This window comes from Emydura macquarii, unplaced genomic scaffold (genome assembly GCF_026122565.2).
Source record: "Emydura macquarii macquarii isolate MOO-44397 ecotype Brisbane River unplaced genomic scaffold, CSIRO-AGI_Emac_v2 contig_1644, whole genome shotgun sequence".
NCBI classification, from domain to species: domain Eukaryota; kingdom Metazoa; phylum Chordata; order Testudines; family Chelidae; genus Emydura; species Emydura macquarii.
In genome coordinates, this window is record NW_027131781.1 from 25,757,572 (window position 1) to 25,782,717 (window position 25,146).

The 25,146-nt window shown below is 54.4% G+C and overlaps 1 protein-coding gene across 2 annotated transcripts in view; it reads left to right on the forward strand.

Moving 5' to 3' along the window:
* Positions 1-25,146, forward strand: part of CELF6 (CUGBP Elav-like family member 6) — a 180,057-nt gene that overhangs the window by 23,421 nt on the left and 131,490 nt on the right. The window contains exon 1 of one of the 2 annotated variants that reach the window (XM_067555987.1): positions 5,876-5,938. The exons of the other annotated variant lie outside the window; for it this stretch is intronic. The gene's annotated coding sequence lies outside the window, so the exon portion shown is untranslated. Of the gene's footprint in view, positions 1-5,875; positions 5,939-25,146 lie in introns of those variants that run through there. 2 annotated transcript variants of the gene reach the window in all.

Below are 25,146 nucleotides of genomic sequence, written 5' to 3' on the forward strand. Positions count from 1 at the left end.
GAGAGGGGAAGTGACTCACCCAACATGGGCACAGCGAGTCAGTGTCAGGGGTTCCTGGATCCCGGTCCTGTATTCGGTTCACTAGGTCACATTGCACGTACCTCCCTGTAACTGTCCCCTGCTTCCCCATCGGAGCGGATCTGCGCTGTTAGCGTCGCTCATTACCTGCCAATGGGGCACCAGGCAAGAAGCAGAGTGCGGCTGGAGGCTTGCCCCTGGCAGCTGCCAGGCGATGTTGGGGCGAGGCGTGATCGTGTAGGACACTCCCGGTGTTTCGGCAGAGAGAAGGCGTGGTGTGGCTGATGGAAGGAGTGGGTGTTCGGAGGGGAGCTAAAGGCAGAGGGGTGAGGTGCTGAGGACACTGGGGGTAGGGTGGGCATCCCAGGAGTGGGGGCAGCACGGAACATGGTGCGAAGGCAGAAGTGGGTGCAGGACAGAAAGGGAGCAGTGGGACTGGCATCAGTGCAGGAGGGAGGGGCCAGGTGGGGAGAGACACGAGCGATGCAAGGCCAAGGCAAGGGGGTGTTGCAGAGCTTGGGGGTGAGGCGAGAGTCTGGGATGGGACCGGGGAGGCGAAGGGGTCTGGGGCTGGGAACCAGGCACTGGGAGGAGATCTGAGCTGCTGCCCTTGGGATGGGCTCTGAGCGCCTGCACCGCTAATTGCAGCACCGCTGCGTTCAGGAGATGCCCGGTGACGGCACCACCCCTGATCCTCTGCCAGGTGAGGCACGTGTCTGCTGGCGAGCGGCAGAGCAGCCTGGGGCCCTGTGAGCGGCGCCCCAAGAGCTCTATCACTCCTTATGCACCATCGCCGCGGGGTGCAGGGTGCCACGCACAGCGCCCATCAGCCAGCCAGCCCTGCACATTGGCTTACAGCTCCCCTCCCTCCCAGCCCCTGGCGGGGCATCTAGATTCCAGTTCCCAGCCAGCCAGGGCCCAGATTCTGCACCGGGTGCAGGATTTGGCCAGGCTGCAGGATCAGTGAGCCCAGGAGGGTGATGGAGTTGATGGGATGGTGGGATGAGAATTGGAGAAGGTCAAACTATTTTGAGTGACCTTTGACCGCCCTAATTGATATTGGGGGAGCCCCAGCCATTCCCTCTCTCCCCACTGGTTCCCCCCCCCCACTCTTCTCCGATGTATCAAGACACTGGGGGGCAGGTGAATAGGTAAGTCTTTACACCATCCCTTCTGGCTCTTCAGTGGCAGCTGACTGGCCTACTGCCCTTTCCTGCCCTCGCCCAAGGTGTGCGGGAGGCTTGATTCCCACCCCTCCCATTCTGCCGCTTAGGGACCTCAAAACGTTCCTCTGAGACCCACCAAAGGGGCCGTCAGCCGTCCCAAGCTTCCGAGCACCCTGCAGTGTCGGGCTGGCAAAGCTCCTGCCACGTGTGGCATCGCCCTGTGCCCAAACTCATCCCACCGTGAGTGATCACATGGCTACAGGCATCACACAGGAAGCGACCACAGGGAAACGCAGACTCCACGGCCAGGGGCTGCACGCAGACATGCATCGCAGGGAAGGGACCTCATTCAGACACAGATCATGCAACACAACCGCACCCAGACACCAGTCACCTGGGACATGATCACGCATCAAATACGAATCATTTCTCAGATCTTCTGTGAGTTTGATCCCAGGTGACATGGCAGCGGCTCTGACAGCTTTTCCTGGTGAAAAGGACACAATCCTCGTCTCACCCCCCAGCCCAAGCCTTTTCCAGGCCAGCCTAAACTCTCCTTCTTTAGCCCCAGGTAGAAATCCACCCTTCTGCCCTAGAGATTTTGCCCTTGGGATAGTGCAGTGCTAGGCTCCCCCCCTGGAGTTCATTTTTATTTTGTGTGTTGAGAAAATAAGCTTCAGGCAAAAATGGAAAATCTTTTGCTTCCTTGTGTGCCCTCACCTTCCACTTTCCCCAGTGGGGAGGGGGAAGAGGCCAATGAGGCAGGAAGAAAAGGAGCACTCACAACATCTTGCATGTTTCAAGCAGTTTTCCCACATCACGCTACACACGCCATACATCAGTTCACCCACCAGGGAAATGCAGCCACTTCTGGGGCAGAACTCCTCCTCCTCATGGCAAATCTCAAAGGGCTGGGGCCTCCTGGCAGGTTGAGTGCCCCCTGGGGCCGTCTCTGGCTAGGTCCTTAATGTGGTCTTGCTGAATAACTGAGCTGGGGTGGAACTCCACATCTGTTTAAATGCACCTAGCAACGCTGCCTGCCAGCTTGGGCGAGGAAGCGAAGAAGCCGGAGTGCAGGGGAAATTTTGCTAGGGAGGCTGAATGGAATTTGGCCAGGATTCCAGGGGCTGTTCCCCTGTCCTTGCAAAAAAGTGCCACAGTCCCTCCAGCAGCACAGCGCCCTCTAGCACCAGGGCAAGGAGGACAGGCCCACTGATTAGATTGCCCCCAGCACTCCCAGCGCCTGGGTGTGCCCCAGAGTTTCTTACCCAAGTGTCGCCCGGCCCGATGCGTCGTAGCTTGGGATGTGGGCTAAGCACCCAGCCCGAGGTGGTAGAGCTGCAAAGATCCTCAGCTCTGCAGACTCCAGGCATCTTCATTGCTCCAGGGAGGTCACCCCCACGCGGCAGGTCAGCACTTTGCTCCCCCGGCCCCCCATCTCCGAATCAGTGTGGGTCTTGCCAGAGGAGCCTTACATCCTGCTTGAAAAGAGGTTACGCGCGAGCTGTTGACCTGCTGTTCTAATGGCCTGACATTCTGTTTAGTAAACCCTAATTACTGCAGCCAGGAGTTAAATGAGAGGCTGTTAAAGGGGGATTGACAGCTGGGGCCGGGGACCTAATTACAGACGTTCCTCGTGCCCAGCACGAGTGTGCACTGCCGCCGTTGCCTTGGAAACACACAGGCACCACTCGCCGTGTGGGAAGGAAATTGCAGGCATCAGGCAGCCAGGCGCGGTGGGTTCCTCATCTTTAGGTCTGTGTGGGCAGGTGTTTACCTGATGCTGCGGGGCTAGGGCCGCACCTGGGCAATCAGGAGCGGGAGGGGCGCATGTCAGTTTCACTGCTGCAGCGAGTTTGGGGGTGCTCAGACTGGATGCCAAGAAGAAATGCCCAGAGGGGAAGGCAGGGCTAATGCGTCAGAGCGCTGGGCACAGTTTAAGGGCTCGCGACACGATCCGGCCCGTAGATGAGCTGTGATCCCAGGGATGGAGGGGAGGACAGGCGGGCTGGAACAAATGCCGTAGGGCGGGGCGCCAGACGCTGCTGCGCTAGTCCCCAGGCATCTGCTGCTCCGTAGCAGCTGGGAGAAGAGGGAGATTAGGGCACTGCTGCATTGTCAGCTGGAAGCGGTGGCCCCTGCCTCTCGCCTGACCTGGAGGGACTGTCTGTGAGGCTGGGGGGGAGGGGAGCAGGAGTTTGGCCTCCCCTAACCTGTTCTGTCCTTGGCTTCTCCACTGGGGCTGCCCCTGGGGGCGCAGGCTGAGAGCTGCCGACCCACTGGCTGTGCGGGGCCACCAAAGAGCTGTCAGGGTGACGGTTCCGAGCTGCTCTGCGGAGCGGGGATCCCGCTGGTGCACAGGGTCCGTCTACACCACAGAGAAATGCCTGCGGCGGTGACTCTCAAAGGCGGCTGTGCAGAGGCGGGGCTAAAAAGAGTCTCGTGGACTTTCCCGCTCAGGTGCTGAAACCTGGCTGGGGGGAGGGGGGGTCTCGCAGCCCGACCGGGAACATTTGCACAGTTCGTTTGAGCGCCCTAATGCGAGCTGAGCCTAACGGACCTGGGCTCTGAAACTCGCTGCCGCGGGGCTGCGAGATTTTCACAGTGTCGACGTAGCCACAGATTCTCCAACTCAGATGAGGGCCCCCCCGGTGCTGGGTGCTGTATGGACACGCACAGCCAGTCTGGCACTGTTTGGCCTGCAGCTAACAGCACGATTCAGTAATCAGCCCCGTTTGTGCTGTAATTAGTGGCCTGCCGGCCTACAGGACTGGCCTGATGGAGGTGGGTGAGAGCCTGAAACTCCTGGGCCTCATCAAAGGGCAGAGAACACAGTTGAGAGAAGGAACCACAGGAGCAAGTCGGGTGCCTGGGGAAGACGCAGGAAGGGCCCCGGGGAAGAAGTTTAGGAGTCTGTGCCCTAGCCCAGGATGGAGAGAAGTAAAGATAACCCAGAGGGGCTGAGAATGGAGCTCAGAGGGCAGGCGATAGAGGAGTCCAAACAGTGTGGAAAAACCTGGGCTCTGAAGGGGCTAAGCCCTGTGGATCCATGGGAGAGACAGAAAATTCTGCTGAGGGGAAACTGAGGCAGGGAGTGCCTGCAGCACCTGGCTCAGCCAGCAGGAGGTGCTACAGGGCAGCATACCCTGTGACACAGCAGATGCCCCGAAGAGCTTACACTCTAAACCAGTGTTTCTTAACCTGGGGTTTTAGAGGGGTCGCAAGTGCAGAGCTCGTATTGGGGGTGGCAAGAAAGGCAATTGCCTGGAGCCACAGGGGCGCCATGAAACTAAGTTACATGCCTCAGCCCCGTGGGGGTGGGACTCAGGCTTCAGGGGTACAGTAGTTTGGAAAGGTTAAGAACCACTGCTCTAAACACACAGCCAGGGCAGTATGTCCCCACTGTCCTCATCTTTCAGAAGGGGAAACTGAGGCACACAGGAGTTAAGTCACTTGCTCAGGGGAGTCTGTGGCAGAGAGAGCCAGGCAGTGCCTCAATCCTTCCTCCAGCTCCCATTAGCCCGAAGGAGCAGGTGTTTTTTTAGTAATCCAAGCCAGGCGGTTCACTGGTCAGTAGTGTCCCCGGTTTGAATTGTTGCGTGACTCTTGCAGGCGCAGCGCCGGGGAAGGCTGTCTGAGCACAGCCCCTCTGGCCATGGCTGCTGCAGTAGGACTCGAGGTGCGTACAGGTGCCACACGCTCAGACCTTTCTCAAACGTTCACCTTTCAGGAACGCTGGAAACGTTCTAGCTTTCTGACAGCTTGCGTGAAAATGGCTCTGCTGGTTTTGAGTTGAAGGGTGAAGAGAGAAACCCTCTCCCCTCCCTTTTTTTTCTCTCTAACGGTGGGGAGGGGAGAAAACCCCTGCAGTCTTGTCTTTGGTCAGATAGGGTGCAGTGAGCCGCTGGGACTTTCCCTCAGTCACGAGACATCAGGAGGATTTCATAGGCTGGAAATGGGGAAGGCTGGTTTGCAAACCTGCTCTCACAGATCCCAGGACCATCATGATCATCTAGTCAGACCTCCTGCACGACGTGGGCCGTAGGACTTCCCTGAGTGAGCCCCTGATTGAACCAGAGCAGGTCTGTTAGAAAAAACATTCAAATCTTGATTTGCAAATTGCCAGTGATGGAGAATTCCCCACAATCCTTGGTCAGTTGTCTCAATGGTTAATTAACTTCACTGTTAATAGTCCATGTCTAATTTCCAATCTGAATTTGTCTTGCTTCAATTTCCAGCCATGGGAATCTTGTTATACCTTTGTCTGCTAGACTGAAGATCCGATTGTCAAATTTTTCTTCTCCATGTAGGTGCGTATAGACTGGGATCAAGTCACCCCTTAGCCTTCTTGTCTTTAAGCTAAATAGTCAGCGCTCCTTGAGTCACTCTCTGTAATGCAGTTTTTCCAGCCTTTCTCTGTTGTGTGTCCCTTACCCAGAGCTCAGAAAGCTGGCCTGACCCCACACTACAGCTCTGCTTTAAATGAGCCTTTTCCAGCCTCTGTCAAAATGGCTGGTTGCTATTGACAGTTTTGATCGTGGTTTTTAACAGGGTCGGCTGAGCCCTGGCAAACTCTGTGCATGGGTGGATTTTCAGTATTGTGCGTATTCCCTTTAAGTGTGGGTGTCTGGAATGAGCATGTGCGAAGGGAGGATGATGATGGCAGAGCAGCCCGGAGGTCGGCTGTAACAACCGCTGCTCTGGGTGTAACAGCACCGTGCACCGGGGAGGCACTTAGCAATGCAGGAATAAAGGTAGGGTTTAAAGATTCTTTCCGGGGTGAGGGCAGAGCGTGCAGCTCTCAGGAGAGCTCTACCGATGCTGGCGGCTGGAGGACTGGCTGGGAAGCTGAGGACTATCAGGGGCTGCGCGTTTGTTCTTTGCACGGCTGTGCAGATGAGATTTCATGCCCTCTCTTTGATAAGCAAAATAGGGAATCTAAACCCTGCAGTGGTCTCCATTTAGCAGACCCTGCTGTGTGAGGAAATATACTGCGGGTCGGTGCCCAGAACCTGCCTCTGGTCCAGAGCACCCAGTCTCTTATTAGATCCCTCTCCTCCTGTATCACGTTTCCCTTTTGTGCGTGTGCCCTGGTGGACTGGCCCTTCAGCTGGGGTGCCCGGGGACGGATGTTGGCTATCAGTCGCTGCTCAGCAATGAGAAGTGGGGTCCTTTCACAGAGCTCCTTTCTTCCAGGGGCTCTGCTCCTCCTCTCCTCGCTAGCCTGCCTGCTGTGTTGAATCTTGCAGGCCTGATTCATCCCCTCCCCCTGGCCTGATCCAAATCCCACCAGAGTCTACACAGAGCCTGCTCTCGACCCCAGAGGGCTCATGCTCCCCAGAGGTGAGGGGGGTTAGGCGCAGCTCTGGGAATCAGGGGCCCTCCCTGCACCAGGGGAGGGTGCTGCATCTTGGGCCAGGTATTCCAGCATCAGCAGGCGAACCGGGTCTCAAAGGGAGCCTCCTTCCGCCTACGCACAGGTGAGGGCTGTGGGGGCCGGCTCCCCGCATGCAACGCCCCTCCGGTGAGCTGAGCGGCAGCTTTGCTGAGTGGGTGCTGCGCCCAGAGTCCGCTAGGGCAGAGAGGGGCTGCTGGACAGAGGTAAGCCATTCAGCCAGGGTCCCTGGACAGCGGGCTAGCCTCACCATGGGCCCAGCTGACTGAAACCCACGAATCGGATGCTGTTGACTCTGGTGTAGTGACTCCTGATTGACACTGGTGTGCCTCAGGGAAGTGTAGCCCTACACTGTGCATCCGTCTCTCTCTCTCTCACTCACACACGCGTACGTATACGATCATGCACACATGTACACAACTGTGCTCTCACACGCACGCTCCCAGGCACATCCTAGATAGAGCCTCGCACGGGACTCGGGAATTGGAGGGGCGAGGGGAAGGCGGGTCTGCACATGGCCAAGCGGAGCAGCGCAAAGCAATGCGTTCCCCCGTAAAACCTCTGCTAGCAACGTGCCGCCAGCCTGTCCTCTTCTCTCTCCCCCCAGCTGACACCCACGAGGCTGGCTAAACGCAGCGCCACCCACTAGCCGTGCTGGGCCGCACCCCTGATTCTTGTATCTTCCCCTGTCCCAGCCCCTCCGGCTCGGACTTTCGCTCTCCCTGACCCTGGGGGCTGGCCCCCGGCTCCGAGCCGTATCTCCACCCGCCTTTGGAGGCCATTGTGTGGAGGGCGCAGCTGCGTCTGTGTTACGTGGCAGTGCGGGCACCTTCTCGAGGCGGGATGTTTGGGAACTTCTGTCATCAGCATGGGTGGCCCCCCCTCCCGAAGGGGATTTGCACCGACTGGTTCCAACTGGGTTCTCCAGAGACCCGCAGACAAAGCAAAGTCTTTCAGATAAAAATAGCTTGAGTTTAAACAGGCTCGGGGCCTTCTTCCTGGCCCAATGAAGGGACAGGGCCCCGGGTCCACAGAGGGCCCCGATCCTGGGGGGAGGGCCTGCCAGAATCCACAGTGAACTCTTAGCAGTGACTGTGTAGGTTCTCGTGTTGTTTCTCCGATGCTTTTTACCTGAAGAACAAAGCAGGGCAGCTGAGAGCTGGGCAGTGACTTTTCGCTGTAGCAGCCCCTCTCTGTCTCTGCAGAGACGCAGGCTGGGCTCTCGGGGCAGCCTGTCGGTGCTGGGAATGCACAGTGGAGGCAGGGGACCGTGCAGCCTGAAGAGAGGGAGGCGCGGGTCTGCACCCAAGAGGGACCACTGGGGTCGGTGCCCATGCTGGACCACGGCGGGCAGGTGCAGCTGCCCCGGGCTGTGGCAGGAGGCCCCAGGTGCCATGATTTCATGGTGCAAGCGCCGCTCCCCTTCAGGGCTCTAGACATGTCTAGGCACCATCCCATGGCTGACACCGCCCCGAGAGTGCGTTGCCAGGCGCCAGCGCTAAGGAAAATGCTGTAGATGCTTCGGTTGCTAAGGCTCCAGCCCCACTTTCCTCCCAGTGCCCCGGGTGACGAGCCGCGACCCCCAGCGGGCACCGGACAGGCACCCGCTCATTTCACAGGCTCACAGCCATTGCTTGGGGTAATGAGGCAGCGCTGACTAGTGCTTAGCGCAGGGCGCTGCCAGCCAGGAGATCTGGGCTCCGCTCCTGACGCTGCTGGGGCGACCATTGGCCAGCCACAGCCCCTCTCTGGCCTTGGTTTCCCCATCCGTGCGGTGGGGTGGGGGATGCTGCTGCTCACGCTGGCTGTGGGGCGGGGGCAAAGGGCAGGATGGATGTGGGATGGGTATAAGGGCCACCAGCAGAAAGGGGGGGACACTGGGGTTGTGCTGGGGGCCGGGGGGGAGAGAAGGGCGGGATGGGATTGAGCAAAGGAGGCTGAATAGCAGGAGGCCCATTCCTGACTGGGAGCTGGCTGCTGCTTGCTCACCAGCAGGCACATCCTGACCCCCTGCCTCTGCCCACCTGCCCCTCCTTCCCACGGGGCTGCCCCAGGCACTGCTCCGTCAGCTTGGGCGGGAACATTTGGGCCTCCAGCACATCCCAGAATCCTTTGTGCTTAGCTGCCATGGCCTCCTTTGAAACGTGAGTGCAAAGGATTCTGGGATGCTGTCGGGAGCTAACGGCACCTGCAGCGTGGGAGGGAGCAGAACCAGAGGAGGGAAGCATGGGGAGAAGGACGGGCCTGGTGCAGGGGGTCAGGAAGGAGGGGGCAGCCCCAAAGACCCGTGGGCAAAGAGGAAGGGGACAGTGCCAGCGACTGTGCTGTTGTGCGCTGCCCCGTGGGCTGCCACCTCGGGCAGCGTGGGTGGGCGGGTGGGAGCATGGGGGAGTCTCTTTGTGAGCGGTTGGGTGGTATCTCGCTCAGTCTGGCTTGGGATGCCTCTTGGCGGAGCCTGGCAGCTTTACGGCTCCTTTTTACAGCGCGCTGACAGATGGCTGCGTTACGGAAGGGGAGGACTGTCCATAAATTACCAAGGAAACATCTCCCTGTCCCCCAGGGTGCAGGCTCCAACAGGAGAGCATCTGCAGCCATGTTCTGAGCCTAGCTGGGAATTGCTGCGGGGTCGCTCTCCTCCACTGATTCCCAGCTGCAGAGCATGCACATACCTGCAAGGGAAAGGAGCAGGGAGGAGAGCGGGGACCGGTCAGTTGCCGCCGGGAGAGGAGGCCGATTGAGACCTGGAGATCATGTCTGGGGAGCCGTGGTCTCTGGAGACACCGGTGCTGTTCCAGCGCCCGGCCTGTCGGATCTCGCCGGGCGGCACTGCGAGCTGACGGGGGCTCAAGGAGTGAGCACTCCCTTCGCACTGGCGTCAGAGCCCCTTGGAAATCCCACTGGGCTGGCACGAAGAAACACTCAGGAGCAGCCCCAGCTAGTTAAGCCAGGTGGGGCTGCTGATCAGAAAGACCAGAGCCCAGTTTTTATTCAAAATGGGAACTGGGCCTCCAGTTCTCCTGGGTGGCTTTGGGAATCTCAACCCAGGTGCCTCCCAGCTTGGAGAAGGCTGGGATCAGCCCTGATAGACGTCAGGCATTTCCCTCACCCCTGATCCTTCTAACTGTTGGGAGCCGCCATCTTGGAGCTCTCCTGTCCTGCACGTCCTGCTCTGCAAGTCCATACTACAGTGAAACAGTGTCTCTGGGTCGGAGGTTCCCTGTTTCCTGTAGCTGGGGGTCCCAGGCGTTGCAGTCTGGTGCGGCGCTCATCTCTGGGAGGCTGGGACATAGTGCGGGAACCCAAAGGGGGTAACCATCTGAGCAGCAGGAAATGGCAGGCCTAATGCCTGAGAAACTTCTCTTTACAGAGAAGCTTGTAGTTTATAAAGAACCATTGGCCAAGGACAGAATGGTTGTGTGATCACAACCAGGGGAGCTGGGTTCTGTTCCTGGACTGGGTGACTCCTGTGAAAAATCCCACGCTGTGCCTCAGTTTCCCACATCTAAAAGGGGTAACTATCTTTCGGTACCGCACAGGGTGTTGTGAGACTAAATTCATTAATGAAAGCGAGGTGCTTAGGTACTCGAATAACGTGTGCCAAAGACAAGCCTGTACATACTCCTAGGCTGAAACAAAACAGCTGTTTAACTGGGACAGGAAGAGAAGAATTCAGCTTTAATTGCCCTTTAGATGGTGCCCCAGACTCCACACCTCTCCCCTTATGAGGGGGCCATGAGGATTTTAATAATGATTATGGGTGGTCACGGCCCCTGTTGAACATCTCTGTAGAAAGGTGCTTCCACCCAGCAGCATGTCGATCGCTGCTGACTCCAGGGAAGAGCGCTGCTTGCTGAGTTCTGGAGGTTCTCCCCTCCAGATAGCAGCCAGGCCTTCTGCTGTTCAGCCTGGGGGATACAAGGAGACCACAGGCCCCCGTTGAAGCAGCAAAGGACAGAAGAAAAATGACAGAAAGTGTGAAACCAGGAAGCTCCTTAGTAAGCGAGAGGTCCTCTCAGTTCTAGGCAGTTTGGAAGTTACAAACATTTAAATGTTGCTGTCTCCCTTGTGTTCACTGGAACTTTTCTGTCTGTTTTCTTCACTGCCATTTTAAAATTGCATTTGGAAAAATGCTCCAGTTGCCCACACACCATTTAAATGTTCATCACTTTGGAGCTACTGACCTGATTTGCCTCAGCGTGGCTTGACTTTTAAATCTCTAGCAGATCTACAAAACAAGCCATGTCTGATGTTTCCGGCTTCATGTATTTGACTTTTTTGAGCTAGTCCTAAACTGCCAGTAACAATGGATTCTATCCTTCCCCACCTCATCCCATTAAAAAAAAGCCTGTGCCTTTATATGCTAGATAAGTAAATACGGTGAGGTTTTCAAAAGTGCTCTGTGCTATCCAAACTCTGCTCCCATTAAATCAATGGTAAAAGTCCCATTCATTTCAACAGGAACAGAATCAGGCCGAGGGCTTTGAAAATCCCCTTGAATATGAGATTTAGGCTGTGAAATCGAGCCTTGCTGTTACCGTTGATTAACTCACGGGATTGACTCAGTCATGTTGCATACTGGTAGTGTATTCTGGTCGTCTTCAGACGCCAACTTTATTGCTGCTCAGGAAAGGAGGTCTTTTCTGGTGAAGAATTTTGATGAAAATAGACCACAGAAACATAGGTTTTGTAGAAATCTTTTGTCCAGTCTTTTTAGTTTCTCAGTGAAAATGTTTTGGTTTTTAGTGGCTGTGGTTTTTAATTATCTTTTGCTGTTGGGAAATTGGGCATTTTTTCCATGAAAATTTCCATTTTGTTGAGAACCAAACCAAACATTTTGATGGAAATGTTACTGAATTTTCTGAGATGGAAACGCTAATGTGCTGTTGTTAAGCTACTCTATATAAAATAAAGAATGCCTGTGGCAGAGATGAGGTCTAGGGGCTTCCCTGGCTTTTGAGAGATTGAAATAGCCTAAATGATGTATTCATGGCAGTTCTACTGAAATTCTGTATGGGCTAACATGAGGTCCAGGGTGCGAATGTGTATTTTACCCGCCCACATCGTATCTGACAATCAATCTTGCACTTTGCTTAGCTGCTAAGACCTAGCCTCAGTGGTCTGTGATGACCTCGTGAGGCAGTCTCAGTGCTGGAGTAGTTGGAGGAACAGAGAAGAAAACCCTGCCCACAGGGCTTGGCAGGATAACATTTTTTGTCCTGCCTGTGCAACAAAAAGAACACCTTGCAGGAGTGCATGCTGGGAACTTGCTATTTATTCAGCTGCATCACAGCAAAATGCAGTGGGGGTAGGAGAAATTCCCACGGACAAACAGGAAGCAGGGATGGGTGGATGGTGTGGAGAAAGTGAATAAAGAAGTGTTATTTACCCCTTCACATAACACAGCCAGGGTCACCCAATGAAATTAATAGGCAGCAGGTTTAAAACAAAGAAGAGGAGGTACTTCTTCACACAACGCACAGTCAACCTGTGGAACTCCTTGCCAGGGGATGTTGTGAAGGCCAAACGTATAACTGGGTTCAAAAAAGAACGAGATAAGTTTCTGGAGGGTAGGTCCTTCAATGGCTACAGCCAAGATGGTCCAGGACAAACCCCACGCTCTGGGTGTCCCTAAACCTCTGGCTGCCAGATAATGGGACTGGATGACAGGGGATGGATCACTCGGTAATTGCCCTGTTCTGTTTATTCCCTCTGAAGCATCTGGGCCCAGCCACTGTCGGAAGACAGGAGACTGGGTTAGGTGGGCCATTGGTCTGACCCAGCATGGCTGATTTTGTGGCTAACTTCTCTCAGCGCCCTAGGGTGCCCGTCATGGTAAAAGAGACACCAGTACTCTCCTGCAGTGAATACAAGGGGCATTTTTTGTTAAGGCTGCTGGGCACAGACAGAGCCTGTGATTCTCTCTGGCTCCTGCCTAGCACCTGTGTTGTTTAGGGTCACCAAGAAGATCTCTGTGAACCCAGTGGCCTGGGGAAGGGCTGCTGACTGCATCCCCATGGAAGGTCCCATGAGCAGTGCTTTCCCACCCGGCGGTCTAAACTGGAAAGTCGAGCAGCAGTCCTGCTAAGCCAGGCCAAGTGCTGCAGGACTGTGCTGCTCACCTGAGGCAGGGCCGGCCTGGGCCGGCATCTCTGCTGCAGCTGCTGCTGAAATCCATTAAAAATTGAGCAGCAATCTGAAATAACCCCAAACAGATCAATCCAGCACGTGTGCATTAAAACACAACCAAATTAACCACGGGATCGTCAATCTTTAATGAGCCCCCTTCCACAGCTATTAAAGGGGAGCTGCCAAGTGCCGGCCTCCGTGGGGCATGACTGCATTACACGGCTAGAAACAAATGCCACGTTCCTTCAAGCCGTGATACATGGCAGACCTGGTAAACACAGATGCTGGGTGTACTGTGAACTGATGCCTCCTGGGACTCCTTTGCCTCTTCTCTCGTGATCTGGAGAGGCGTATGGGAGACTGGGGAAGCACTTGCTCTGCTTGTAAGAGGGTAGGATCCTGCACTCGTGCCTTGTAAGTTTCCTGTGATGGCACCGACACATTACTGGGCGAGCAAAACATTGCGGTGGGCTGGATCTGGGACACAGTGAGTCACCTGGCTTTCAGCAACGCCCAGCTGTTGATTGCAGCTGAATGCCAAATACATGGACTCAAACAGCATTAGAAAACAATGAACTGAACAATGACGCCATAAACGACACCAGCTCTTGTCTTGTGCTGACGCCGATTTAGGCTCAGTGTTAGTAATAGAAAACAATCCATCTTACAGCCTTTGGGCGGAGCTGGTTTGAATTTCTTGTTCCGGGCCTATTTTCAGTGAAAATGGCCTTTTTTTTTCTTTTTTTTTTTTTTCAAAAGAAAACATTCTCATCATTTTGGGGGGTTCTTTTTGATTTGCCTAGTTGGTTTTTAAAAAATTTTCTGGTTGTTTCCAACAAGGATACTGGCCATTTTTTCAGTTTTCAGCACTGAAAGTGGGTGGTTTTTCACTCTTGGTTTTAAAGATGGGAAAAAGTCTCGGTTTTCGTTTCTTTCGCCAGGGGCAAAAAATGGAATTTCTTGGCAAAAAGTTTTGAGGAAGCTGTGTTTTGACCAGCTGTACCTCTGGGCTCATCGGGACAGATGTTAACCAGGCAGCCTCTCCTGGGGTGTGCACACCCCACCCTCTCCCCACCACTAACGGGCTGACAGCTGGCTCCCCAGCTGGGGCTGACTGGTGGTCCTGCAACAGCTGGGCAGATAAAAAGGCTGCCGGTGAGAAGGGAGGGGCTGAAGCAGCACTGCTTGCAGCAGTCTGTCTGGAAGCCGCCCAGCTCACTTGGCCTGAAAAAAAAGAGGATCATGGGATGGAGGCTGGAAACTAGCCTACTAGAGAGCCGTGGCAGGATCCAGTCAGGAATTGGGAAAAACTGGCCTCAACTGTTTCACACAGGGTCCCTGCACTGTAGTGCGAGGACCGGGCAGCCCTCGGTTCCCTATCAACCCCAGCAGAGGAGTTAGCAAAGCCTGTGGGTCAAAGGGGGCTGAGCCCCTCCACCTCCCAGCCCCCTAAGGATCCAGAAACTGTTGACCTGTTGTAGAGTTACTGGTTCCTGTGCCCTGAGAGTGAGAGACTATTAATGACTGGGCTGGACGGAGTTAGAGTGAGGAACTACCAGTCATGGGGCTAAACAATGATTGGCTCAACAAAGGGGAAACCGAGGCAGGATCTCCATAACACCTGCTCAACTGGAGGGCTCCAGTGGCTGAAGCAGCCCGAGACACAGCCCTGCCGGGCATTCCCCACATTGTGAAAATAGCCCGCGTTCCTATGCTCTATTAACGAGGGGGGAGAAGATGAATTACAACTTTCTGTCCCGTCCCCCCCAACCCCTGAGTGCACAGACTGGAGTCTTGCTTCTCTGCTGACTCAGCCATTGCTGCTTGCAGCCAGGTCTGGAAACGGACGTGCCAAACTCCCAGCAAACTCATGGTACCCCCGGCCACACCGGATGCAACGGAGGCTGGCAATCTCATGCTGCAGGGAGACTTTCTGCCACATTTTCATAGATTCATAAGTTTTAGCGCCAGAAGGGACCACTGTGGTCACCCGGTGTGACACACGCGCTGTGTAACACAGACAGGGAACCTCACTCAGGGATTCCTGCAGCAAACCCAGAACGTCTGTGACCCCACGAGCTGGGAAATGGTTTGAGTAAAGGCCGATATCAGGCCCACTGCCCCTTGAGAGAGAATCAGCATGGCTGATGGGCGAGGGACTAAGCATCAGTACACTTAGGCTCTGCTGGCTGGTCTTGACTAAGTCGCTTCATTTGTGCCTCAGTTTTTCCATCACCGAACTGGGGATAATGATCCTTACCCAGCTTGATAACGCACCTTCAGAGCTTCCTCTGGGAAAGTCTGGTGAGGGTCATCCATCTGCATTAATGATCTGGATGGTAGGGGGGATTGCACCCTCAGCAAGTTTGCAGATGACACTAAGCTAGGGGGAGTGATAGATACGCTGGAGGGTAGGGATAGGATACAGAGTGACCTAGACAAATTGGAGGATTGGGCGAAAGAAAATCTGATGAGATTCAACAAGAACAAGTGCAGAGTCCTGCACTTAGGATGGAAAAATCCCAGGCACTGCTACAGACTGGGGACCGACGGGCTAGACAGCAGTTTTGCAGAAAAGTATCTGAGGGTTACAGTGGACAAGAAGCTGGATATGAGTCAGCTGTGTGCCCTGGTTGCCAAGAAGGCTAACGGCATATTGGGCTGCATTAGTAGGAGCATTGCCAGCAGATCGAGGGAAGTGATTATTTCCCTCTATTCGGCATTGGTGAGGCCATATTTGGAGTATTGTGTCCAGTTTTGGCCCCCCTCCCCTCCCACTACAGGAAGAATGTGGACAAATTGGAGTGTCCAGTGGAGGGCAACAAAAATTATTAGATGTCTGGGGCACATGACTTATGAGGAGAGGCTGAGAGAACTGGGCTTGTTTAGTCTGCAGAAGAGAAGAATGAGGGGGGATTTGATAGCAGCCTTTAACTACCTGAAAGGGGGGTTCCAGGGAGGATGGAGCTAGACTGTTCTCAGTGGTGGCAGGTGACAGAACTAGGAGCAATGGTCTCAAGTTGCAGTGGGGGAGGTCTAGGTTGGATATTAGGAAAACCTTTGTCACTAGGAGGGTGGTGAAGCACTGGAATGGGTTACCTAGGGAGGTGGTGGAATCTCCATCCTTTGAGGTTTTTAAGGTGCAGCTTGGCAAAGCCCTGGCTGGGATGATTTAGTTGGGGTTGGTCCTGCTTTGAGCAGGGGGTGGGACTAGATGAGCTCCTGAGGTCCCTTCCAACCCTCATCTGCTATGATTCTATGATCCCTGCCATGGATTCCTCTCCAGCTGCTTCGCCTGGGAGCTGCCCAGCCACTGAAGAGGGTTTGCTTTACAATAATAGCCCGCTGAGTGCTGGAATCTCCAGCAATTCACTTGCGAGGTGCCTGCTGCTCCAGGCAGGGGAACTGGGGTGGAGAACTGAGAACCCAGCTGCAAATTAGCGCATTCTCCCTCCCCCCCCAATGCAATTTCCCTCCACTTCATGGGGAGCAGGGCTGGGCCCAGCACCCCCACCTTCAAAGTCATTTCACCACGTAGCTGCTTACAATCAGCTGCCTCTGCCTCCAGCAGAATGTCAGCCAACCCTCTCCCTGGGGTCTGCTCCCGCTGACATCCCTGGGGAGCCGCTCATTGGCTTCAGTGGGGGTCAGGACGGGGTGGCTTGGAGGCAGTGGGGTGGGAAAGTGCAGATCTAGCCTGGGTGCAGCTGAGATGAGATATTCCAAAAGCCACGAACCAGCACATTGATTTTCTCCCGTGTGCTGTTCTGCTTCATACAGGCGTCGACCTCTTCAGCTTAACAAAGTGAAAATAAATATTTAATTATTCTCCTAAATAAAAATCAATAGTGCTCCTGGTTGGCTAAGTAAATCGCGGGGCCCATAAATTTCCCCCACACAGCTTGCAGATCTTCTATTAAAGTTACAACTAGTGGAGAGGGGCCTTCGCTAAACGGTGCTGCACCAAAGTAATAATTAAAGAGGAAGAGGGTGAGGCTGATGGACCACAGGGGAACACCGGCCCGGGCAGGATATGCTATAGGACTTGGGTGTTCGCTCCCCTGCTGTGGGCCAGAGAGGATTCCCTGGGTTTTATATTGCACTGGGAGCAGCTGTGAGGCAAGCATACTGTGGTCCTTAAGGGTAAAGAGATGAGTTATACAGTACGTCTAACTAGAAGCCTATAGACATGTGAGGTTGGAGCATGAAGCAGGCCCGAGATGTGTGCAGGGAGTGTGCAGTCCATATGTGGAGCGTGCCCGTGCCGATGTGTGTGTGTGTTTGCACTGGACGTGTCCGCTGTGCGTCTGTGATGGGGACAGCATTTCCCCTGCTCAGTATGGAGCCTTAGGTCCAGAGGTGGGTGTGGGGAGATTTGGTTCCCTTGCAATGGTAGATGCTTTGGATTGACTTGAACTCTAAGCCGGAGCAGGCTGGGCCAGAGGAAAGCGTGTAATAGTCCGAAGCGGGCCAGCTACAAATCCATGGCTGGGCATTACTTTAGCAGTGCGTGCTCCTGTGTATCCAAGCACTCAGGAAAGGCTCTTCCTTAGCACACCCTGGGGTTTGTCTGGGCAGTCCCCCAGCTGCCTACGGGCCCCGCTTGAAGCCTCTTAGCTTGCAATGCACTGAAGCGCACAGCCCACTGGAACAGCTGGAGGAGACTGGCGCTTTATTAGTGCTAACAGCAGATCCCGCCTTGGTCTGCAGGCGCCCAGCTACCCTGGGGCCGTCTTCACTCAAGCTGCAGCCATCCTTCAAAGGCTTCCCGAGGTGTGTGCCCACCCGGCACGGCGCCTGGAGCCAGCTGCTGGTTGGGTTCAGGAAGCAAGTTTTTAATCTTAGTAGAAGATTGAATCTGATTTTTTTCCTTTTTTAAGTTCATCCACCTAAGTCTAATTCACTTTGCTCAGCCAATACCTGTCAGGGCTGACTTAGATTGGAGCCGAGCGCTGGCAAGAGGCGAGTCCGGCTCCGATGCTCAGTCACTGACGGACGTCTCTGCTTTGATAATCTCTGTGCAGTTGCTCGCCTGCTCCTCGTGCAGCTCCCTGGGTGTCTGTCTTGCCTTCCGTCTATCTCTCTGCTGTGGGTTCTGAAAGTTCCTGCGGCTGGCAGGAGACCCAGGTGTAGGAAGGGTTGACAGGTGCAGGGTTACCATTAGTCATCCCAGCTCTTTGGGGCCTGAGATAAGCGGCAAAACCATGACACAGGAGCACTGGGGCCTTATAGTGCCGGGGAAGAAGAAATGTGCACCAGTGCTGGGAAATTTCCCCCTAGTCGAAAATTTATCACCACACCAGTGCGCACTTTCAGGGATGGAGAAACTGTTAATGCACCGATGTGCCTATTCACAAGTGCAAGGATGCTGCAGCACACAGATACTGCGGAGCGCTATAGAAACCCTTGAGAGAGATGAGATTGCTTATTTAATGACCCCACTGAAGTTGTGCTGGGTGCTGTGTGGGAACGCAGAGACCCAAGGGCTGGGGTCAGACTGGGAAACAAAGAGAGATGCTCCTCCGAACTCTGCCTGCAAAATGAGCTGCCCACATGACACACGGCTCTGAGTGCTTTGTGCAGACATGCACAGTGTGATCACGCCTGCTGTTTGGGCTTGACTTTCCTGTCCTGGGGTCCGAATGCGCCCTTGGCCCTGCTGGGCGCCCCATGCATGGCTTCCTCTCGGTGCAGCTGGGGTCTCTTTGGGGGGCTCTGCGAGGCTCCTTAGGCTTGCTCCTTCTCAACTGGGGGAAGGAGAAGTGGGTGAATCTCCCGAGCCCACGCACGCCTGGTACCAAATGAGCTGTCACTCACACGAGGCGGTGGATATCTTCATGCCACGGCTGCGCTCTCCTTTCTTGACGACTAGTGAAATAGGTAATACTGTAACTGTTAGCATTGTTATCCTGGGGGGTCTGGGCTGGCCCCTCCTGAGATGAACGGGGCAGTTCACACCTCTTCTTTTCTGCTCTGCGTCAATTATGCTCTGCTCACGCTTCTGAGGCATGACAGGACAGCTAGAGATGTACTTTGTTTTTTAAACGAAAGCTTAGGTTCGGAGGAGAAGGGGCTGCCAGTACACCATCCCAGCTGCGTCTGAGCCCTGCCTAGAGGTGAGAGTGGACAGCGGATTAGACATGAGCTTGCAATCGGGATAGTGACTCAACGAGCCAAAGCACTTGCGGGGGTATCACCTCCCAGAGCAGGGAGGGTCTGGGCTCCTCTGCTGAAGGGAATTTGCAGCAGAGCAGCAGAAATGAGGAAGGAGTTGGAAGGATTGGCTTGAAAGTAGAGATCAAAGCCCAGCTCCTGCTCCCTTTGATCTCACGTTGACTTCAATAGGTCAGAAATGATCTCCATCATGGGCCTGATCCACCTGTCATTGGAGTCAATGACAAGATGCCCATGGAGTTCCAGGGGGGTTGGATCAGTTCCTCTGTGTACACGTTGGCCAGATGGGGCGAAGCAGGAATCTGCAAGTGTGCGAGGTGTGTAAATGTCAGAGAACGGCCTAGGGCGTCTGATCGTGGCTCACATGACTAGCTGGCCCCAGTGACTATGCAGCCTCCTATTCTATCAGCACCAGAGGAGGTCTCCTTATCCGTGGGTAGAAGAAGATTGTATTTTCAGGGTATGTGGTCCTGGTTGAGTCCCCCATGATGACTACAGGGTACTTGCCTGCTGTTTGTCACACACCCGCCAAAGCTGAAGAGGCTCTGTGTAGTGTAACTAGGAGAATGGGACGGGTGTAAGCAAGGGTAAATTAAGGAGGAATGTCTAAACAGCCTAGGAGTGAGATCTTATCAGATGTGGAAGGGGAAGTGGTGGAAGCCCTCTCGCTTGAGACATTTACAGCCAGACAGGACAAAACACCAGGCAGCATGTTGTAGGGCCCAATCCTCAGCTGCACAGGTGTGGCCAACTCTCATGATTTTCTTGGGAGTCTGGCAATATTTGGTGTTTCTCTTGAAGCCCCAGCTCCTGGATTCATGTGATTATGTGAGACTCTCAGCTGTCATTTTAAAACACCCTGAATTCCTAGAAACTCATGGTTGCAGAGCAAAGCTTCTATGTATTAAGCAAGGATGGTCCAGCAGTTAGGGCATTAGCCCAGGACTTGGTGAATCAAAGGTTAATTCCCTGTTCTGCTGCCAACTTCCAGTGTGATCAGTGGTGCAGGAGGATAAAACCGTTGAAGAATGTCAGATGCTCAGATTCATTGAACCATAGACTATTAGGGTTGGAAGGGACCTCAGGAGGCATCTAGTCCATCAAGATGGGAATGGTGGCCAATAAGCACCTTAGATAGAACAGACCCATCCAAACATTATTGCTTTTAAACCTCTCAGGAGTTTTGGGACGTTTGGGGTGGGCAGTGCTGAAGTCTGTGAATCAGTGGGTTCTTTTTAACGATGCTGGGCTCAAAGCAGCTCCCGTTGTTGTCAATGGGAAGAGACCCATTGACTTCAGCTAGTTGGACGGGGCCCTCTGCTTCATGACAGTGAATAAGACACCATGTAACCCAAATGCAGGGCGTCTCTGGACACAAGAGACATTTGCTCTACCGAAGGATGGGAACATAGGAACGGAAGGGATCTACGGGGTTTCCCAGCTCTGGCTATCACAGGCAGCCCCTTCATCTGACCCAGTTTATAAAATAATCAAACTCCATCTTCAAACTAGGTCAGATGTTGGCCCCCCATATCTTCTCTTGGGAGGCAGCCCCCGAATCTCCCTCCTCCAATGCTTAGAAACAGTCTTCTCATTTGCAGCCTCAGTTTATTCACAGATAAAGATGAAATAGTTTGTTTCAAGGACGCTGGCAGCTTAAATTTCACCTCAAGTTTAAGCCTGGTGAAAACAAGCTTTTACAAGTCATGGGACCAACAGATACAATTTCATGATGTTTCAGTTGGATCTAAGTTCCACCAGAAGCAGTGTTTTAACCAGGGAACAAACATCCACCCCCGGCAGAGCCTGCAACCCAGCCTGAGCTGATGCCGGGCCCTGATGTGCAACTGACTAGCAACCAAAGTGACACTGACTGTGGCTCAGATGAGCTGGAAAAGGCCTGAATAGAATCATAGACTCATGGAAGATTAGAGTTGGATGGGACATCAGGAGGTCATTTAGTCCAACCCCCTGCTCCAACTAGCCTCAGCTAAATAGTGCAAAGCAAATGAGAAGGGCAAATTTCCTCCATTTCTGACAGTCTCCGGCATTCCTAACAGACAGCGCGTGCTGCTCAGGGCGGGGAGCAATCCTGCGCTGGACAAGGGGTTGTTTTGGGGGCAGCTGTCCAGCTGTGCGGCCAGTCGTTCTTTGTTTATCCAGTGTCTCGCACAGTGGGGCCCCAGCCCATGAGCAGGGCTCCTAGGGTGTTACGAGAATAATAGTAATAAGGAAGAAAGGGAGAAAGGGCCAGATCCTCTTCTGGTGTCAATCTGTGCAAGCAAGCAAGCCACGCCAGCCGGGGAGCCAGCCCTATGTGTTCTTAAAAAGACAGGACAGAATTTTTAACCCATCCATGCCCCTGGAGGTTCAGAATGATTCCCCCTCCCTCGAGATGGAGCAATCCAGCAGAGACAAGGGTCCCGTCCCCGCATTTCGCTCCTCTGTGTGCTGCATGGCCGGGCTGGGAGCACTGAGCGGGCTGGGCGAGCGGGTGGGCTGAGGGTTACCTAGCGCACCGGGGTGGTGCAGGGATATGGTTTTTCTGGAGGGTGGCTAGGGCCTGCGTGGGTGGGAAAGGCTCTGCACACAGCAGGCCCTCCAGAGCTGGTGGGACAAGCCGCCCGGCGGCCACAGATGCATCCCTGCGGACAGAGGAGCCGGGGACCTTGGAAACTGGAGGATAGCCCCAGCCTGGCTTTCCGGCCGCCTGCTCTCAGCCCTGAACAAACATGTCTGCACCCGGGATGTGTTGTCAGAGTGTTTGGAGAGCGCTGATAAATGATCCCTGGGGAGGGGGGTTGCCTGAGTCAGTCAATTCATGTATCCCTAATGACTCCTGACAGCCCCGCTGCTGCTGCTGCTTACCTCCTTGGTTTGTGCCTTCTGGGCCCTGCGCCTGGCCTCGCCTGCACACACACACACACACACACACAGTCACACACACGTATTCACACACACTCTCACACACATGTATTCACACTCACACACACACAATCACATCCACACACACATACTGTGACAGGCTCAGACCGGATGGCTACCGGAGAGGGCTAGAAGGCCGATGTAGCAGCCCCACACTCAGCAAGTCCCTTTTCCCCTGGTAGCTGAGCAGGGGTTACTCCTGGTTAATTAACGCACCTGGAGCCAGTCAAGGCCCTGCCCAGGACTTGTTAAAAGCCTCCCCGCCAGAGAAAAGGCACGGCTGGAGTGTGAGGTGAGTTACCAGAGTGTGAGCAGGCAAGACGCTGTCAGGAACCAGGAGGGTTACAGAGAAGGAGCAGAACGCTGGCGGGAGAGATCCCTGCAGTATGGAGACTGGGGGAGGGAAAGGACTTTTCCCAGGCCTGGAGGCTTAAGGGGAGAGACCCTGCCAGATGGGAAAGATTGAACTGGACATTTGTTTTGGGCCCTGCCATGTCCAGTGGGGCTGTCAGGGGTCAAGAGCCTCCCCTGACAAGGAGGCCAGGAAGGGCCCCTGTCTGAGCAGCGTACGGACATTAAGTCAAGGGGCACGGGGAAGTAACCCAGGGAAGCTAGCAGCTTTCCTGGAGCCACAGCACGAGGCTGCTACTTGTAGGGTCCCTGGGTTGGGGCCTGGAGTCGAGGGTGGGACTGGGCTCCCACCCATCCTGTACTGGCCATTCCCTGGAGGGGCAAGAGCCCCAGCGAAGAGGCAAGGGCCTGTGAGAACCAGAGCCAGGACCGGGAGCCAGCAGGGAGTGGCCACTTTAGAGAGTCTGCATTACCCTCCCCCACCACTAGAGGGTGGAAGAACACTAAAGGGTGAAACAGTTCCCTGACCTACTGCTAGAAGAAAGTGCTGGACCCCTGAGGCAGAGGAAGAGCTTTGTCACAGTATTCACACACACACACACACACACACACACACACACACACACACACACACACACACACACACACACACACACACATGCTGTCCTACACCCTCCTGGCTTTCCAGACACCACAGCCAATTCCTTTCGCTCCTTCACCCAGCCACGCAAACTCCAAGCTCACTTTTGGCTGGACGCTTTCTGTTCCCACCCCTCCCCGTCCATGCACACTCACACCCCCTCCTCTGCCCAAGTTCTCCATCTCTGCCCCCCGGGCCCTGTACATATTCCCCCATGACACACACGGACACTGACAATCCTCCTCTTCCCCTGCTCTGCCAGCTCCTCCAGCCTAAACTACTCCCACTCCATCCCGTGCCCTGGCACCGTGTTCTCTGTGTGTGAGTCACACGAATGCTCTCTCTTCCCGACACTGCGGGGGGCGAGTGAATCAAGGATGCCAGAGGGTAATTACCCAAGGCAACGCTGACCAGGCACTGGGGCTAACCCCCTTTCGGATATAAACCACAGTGGGATCTTTAATGACCCCATGTGGCCATGGCCCCATGTTATGTCTTCTCTGAGAGATGACATCTCCAGCCACGCAGCGCCTGCTACACCATGCTGGGCAACTGGCTTTCTGGGCAGAGCAACTGTAATGAGTTGCCACCACCACTTCCTACCACCGCGAGGGCTCATCCAGGCTCAGCTCCAGCCTGCCCCAGCTTACCGTGGGAGAGCACGGCGGGAATCTGTGCTCTTGGCTCTTCCACAGCAAACCTTAGAGAGGCCGTTGTAGGAATATAAGTCCCCACGCGACCTCCTTGCAAGTTTGCGGTGTTACAGGTGCATCGGCAGTGCAGGGCAACTTGGGAAAGATGTGAGGGGAAGGCGAGTTTCGCACCTGGCCCAAGCCTGAGATCGTGTTGTGTGTTGTGTGTAGTGGGAGGATGTAGGGCATCAGTAAGGCATTGATTAGCCAAAAGAGTGTAATGGTGCATTAACAGAGACCATGGTATGACCCACAGTCCCGGTGTATTAACCGACTGTGGTACGACCCACAATCCCAGCAGATTCACTGACCATGGTATGACCCAGGATCCCATTGCATTAATGGTGACTGTGATAGGACCTACGATCCCAGTGGTATTAACTGACCGTGGTACGACCCACAATCATCTCGATACATTAACAGTGCCGGTGGACCAACCCATCACACCTGTGGCCAGCAAGCTGATTGGCTGGGCCTGCTCAGGGTGTTGGAAGAGGTTTGGTTGAAGTGGCACTGGGTCTGGAGACCTGAGTTCTGTTCTTGGTTCTCCCAGTGTCTTGCGTGAGTCGCTTCTCTTCCATGTCTTAGTTTCCCCATCTCGGAAATGAGGATCAGGTTAAGTAAAGAACGTTGAGATCTACAGGTGAAAAGCTATTCTGTCACCGCTCACAGGTGCCCTTACTCTGGCTCACATTGTGGCGTCTTTTTCTCAATCTTCTTGCATGGCAAGTGGGTAGGTACCACTGGGGTCAGATTGAAGTGGGGAAACAAAAAGGTTTGTACTGTATCTAAGTCCTACCTTCCATCCCAAGAACCACAGTCAATACGAACTCAACCCACCATGCCAAAGAAACTAGAGGTCAGCAGTGAAACGGTTCGCAATGCTGATGTCTCACTGTCCATCGCTAGGTTTCAGAACCAACATCCCACTCAGACGAGTGGTGGGCAGCTCGCACCACTCTTAAAACTGTCATAGAATCATAGATGTTAGGGTTGGAAGGGACCTCAGGAGGTATCTAGTCCCACCCCCTGCTCAAAGCAGGACCAACCCCAACTAAATCATCCCAGCCAGGGCTTTGTCAAGCTGGGCCTTAAAAACCTCTAAGGATGGAGATTCCACCACCTCCCCATTCCAGTGCTTCACCATCCTCCTAGGGAAAACGTTTTTCCAAATATCCAACCTAGACCTCCCCCACTGCAACTTGAGGCCATTGCTCCTAGTTCTGTCACCTGCCACCCCTGAGAACAGCCTAGTTCCATTTTCTTTGGAACCCCTTTCAGGTAGTTGAAGGCTGCTGTCAAATCCCCCCTCACTCTTCTCTTCCACTCTTCTCTTCTGCAGACTAAATAAACCCAGTTCCCTCAGCCTCTCCCCCTAATCATTTTTGTTGCCCTCCACTGGACTCTGTCTAGTTTGTCCACATCCTTTCTGTAGCAGCGGGCCCAAAACTGGACACAGTACTCTAGCTGTGGCATCACTGGTGCCGAATAGAGGGGAATAATCACTTCCCTTGATCTGCTGGCAATGCTCCTACTAATGCAGCCCAATATGCCGTTAGCCTTCTTGGCAACCAGGGCACACTGCTGACTCATATCCAGCTTCTTATCCACTGTAACCCCCAGGTCCTTTTCTGCAGAACTGCTGCCTAGCCCATCGGT